The sequence below is a fragment of the Triticum dicoccoides genome, chromosome 2A (genome assembly GCF_002162155.2).
Source record: "Triticum dicoccoides isolate Atlit2015 ecotype Zavitan chromosome 2A, WEW_v2.0, whole genome shotgun sequence".
Lineage (NCBI taxonomy): Eukaryota > Viridiplantae > Streptophyta > Magnoliopsida > Poales > Poaceae > Triticum > Triticum dicoccoides.
Genome location: NC_041382.1, coordinates 609,293,073 through 609,293,557, shown reverse-complemented (window position 1 = coordinate 609,293,557; position 485 = coordinate 609,293,073).

The following is a 485-nucleotide window of genomic DNA, read 5'->3' as shown; positions in this document are numbered from 1 at the left end:
GGTGGGCCGCCGAGGAAACTTTTTTCTCTTACGGGAAGTTCGGGTGGGCTGAACCCAGGAGCATCTCCGCGCGCCCTATATAGGGTCGATCGTGATCCGAATAACTATTCTGATCCTGAGATCAGAATAATGCTACTCATTATATATATATATATATATATATATATATATATATATATATATATATATATATATATATAGGTTGGAGGGGAGGAGAGGCAACCAAAGGAGCGCCCCAAGTAAGAGGAATCCTACTTAGGCACCTCCCAATTCGGCCTCCCCCTTCCATATTCATCCGGAGGGGGAAGCAAGGAGGAGGGAAGAGAGCAGGTAGGGGGAGGCCAAATCGTCCCCTTTCCTTCTCCCTTTCCTCCTTTCCTTTCCCCCTTATTTCGGCCTATAGGGGGCACACCAGACCCTTAGGGGCTGGTCTGTCCCTCTCTTGGCCCATTAGGCCCATATAGTTTGTCGGGGGTTGCTCGGAA